The sequence below is a fragment of the Hydra vulgaris genome, chromosome 01 (genome assembly GCF_038396675.1).
Source record: "Hydra vulgaris chromosome 01, alternate assembly HydraT2T_AEP".
NCBI classification, from domain to species: domain Eukaryota; kingdom Metazoa; phylum Cnidaria; class Hydrozoa; order Anthoathecata; family Hydridae; genus Hydra; species Hydra vulgaris.
This window is the reverse complement of record NC_088920.1, coordinates 66,211,108-66,213,823: the sequence shown is the minus strand read 5'-3', so window position 1 is coordinate 66,213,823 and position 2,716 is coordinate 66,211,108.

The following is a 2,716-nucleotide window of genomic DNA, read 5'->3' as shown; positions in this document are numbered from 1 at the left end:
AGTTTATTGACGTATTTTTGAAAAGTACAATAAATCAATCCCTAAAAAGCTCTACTAAAGTGCGTAATTTAGGAGTCATTATTTCATGTAACGCCAAGTGGCAGTGTCTATTTGGGCTTCTTATTTAAAACTGATAAAATCTGAGTTAAATTTACTCAACGCAAAGCAACAAAATGACTTAAGACATCTTTAATACTGCAAAAGACTAAGAAGATTAAATCAACCATGATTGACTAAGTGTTTTGGTTGGGGCAGCGATAAGCTTTGGGTTAAGAGAAATTTTATGCACTTTTTTCCCGTATTTTACACATTGAAAATTTCCGCATTATTGCATTTCACCCGTGTCCACAAAAACATATTATGATATCAGTTTCTCATTTAAAAATGCATTTGCAGCACTTATGTATATTTGAGATTACCCATTGGCGTAACAACTTCAAAAAGATCCTTGACACATTAAAACACATTTAAGGACAACAGTGGCGCAAACCATTTTGTCTGCACTCGACCTAATAGCAACTGAAGCAGAAATAGCTCAATTAAACTTAAAAGCTGTTATAGACCAATTTGCAGCTATAAAGACAAGAAAAACTAGACTTGCATAGCGTAACATACTGGTTCCTATTAAGTTAAATCTAAATTGTATTTAAAAATAAGGTTTTCGTTTGCATGTATAATTTTTGTCAAGAAATAGGAAAGGAGGGAGTAGCAGAGAAGTAATTTAGGGGCCCAGATTATAATTTTTTGGGGAGGCCTTTTTTCTGTCGCTACACTTCTGTTTTTACTCTGTTCCGTTTGATTCAATGTGGGAATGTTTTCTTATTACTAATTCTTTTACAATAAATTTATCCTAAACAGTTAATGAACTACCATTCTTTTTTCTTAATTCTTAATTCGTAATTTTTTTCTGAATTTGTTTGTTAAGAAAGAGTAATCTTGATGTAATCTTTTAAGTTTATTTTCAGCCTGCAAGGCTTTCAATTAGTTTTTATAATGGACTAGTTTAACAAATATGGTTCTTGTCTTTTTTTCTTGTTCTGTAAATTTAATATTTATTTTTTCAGTATCATCCCAATTTTAAAGTTCATTTTCAGTAACTCCACGAAGCCAAAGATTGTTTCTATTAAATTTCTCCCAGTAGCTTAGCGACAAAAAAGACCATTCTCATCCCTCCTCCGCCAAACTTTTATCCGGGTCCCGTAATAAATTACTTTTCATCTCCTACCCCCTCCCCCACCTCCCTCTTCCTTGAAAAAAATGCTATACATAAAAACATAAACCTTCTTAAACACAATTTTAATTTAATGAAATAGATGTCAGAATATTACAACTATGTAAGTATATACGTTAAAAATCTAATAAAAGTATTTTTTTCTTTCCATAGCTGCATTGTGGTTTACAACATATTTTAAGTTTGAGTTGCTTCTTTTACTATATAGCTAAAAAGCTTAAGGCAGACAAACGGTCTTGCACTATCTTAGTCCTATAATGTATTTTAATTCTTTTTATGCGATGAAAGATATTTTTGCAGCGGCTACACTAACAAGTAATGTCAAACATAGCATAGGTGATGCGATTATATCAGTAAATGAGAAACTTAAACCAAAACATTTTCTGTTGGACACAATTAAAATACGGAAATGCGCAAACTTTCGGCGTTTAAAATGCGGGAATAAAGCTTTTAAATTTTTTCCGAACCGTAACCCGACATTGTACCACAACAAGATATAGCTTGCGTAACCAATTCTGGATTTGGCGGCCTGCATAAAAATTTACAAATTAATTTTTAAAAAGTTAATTAAATGGGAATAAAGCCAATTTCATAGTTAATCCTCTTCAAGGTTTTCAGATTCGGAAAATTTATCCAATCTTGCTTTGAAACTATTTACAGTTGTAGCACTGACTATGTTTTTAGGCAATTTATTCCAAGTGTTCACTATACAATTTGTAAAAAACTGATGATGCTCTGATGACGCTGTTAATTGTTTTTATTACCTCTCTAACTAGCTTAAAGTTATGACGTCACGTTCGACTTTGATTTAAATTTCCTAGATAAGTGAGCGAATTAAAAATATCGAAGCCATTTATTATTTTAAAACACTATATTAGGTCACTTCGAACTCTACGGTCAACAAGAGATTGAATACCCAAAATTTTTAATCTTATTTTGTAATCCAATTTTCTAAGTGAATTTTCAAATGAGTTGCTCGGTGCTGTACTTTTTCGGTTAAAGTTATGTCATTTTTTTGGTGAGGGCTCCACGCCGATATTGCATATTCCAAATGAGGTCTCACAAACGCTGTAAACGCTGTTTTGAGAAGTTTGCTATCCATATAGGTGAAAGTCTTGCTTACCATTTCATGATTTATTTGCTTTATTTAATGCATACATAACTTGACTATGATATTTCGTTATACTAGATAAAATAACACCTAAATCCTTTTCATTGTTTGTACTGCATATGCTTATTATTTCATTTGCTATTGATGGAATTGTATAATTGTGATGTTTATTTGATTTGCCAAGATGCATTACTTTGCATTTTGACTCATTCAAGTAAAGAAGCCATGTTAGGGACCCTTTTACTATTTTATTTATGTCATTTTGTAATACATTTATATCGTCGATACTATTTATTTTTGCTGATAATTTAGTATCGTCAGCATGCAGTTTATTTGCTCTTTTTAATAGTTCTGGCATATCATTAATATATTAT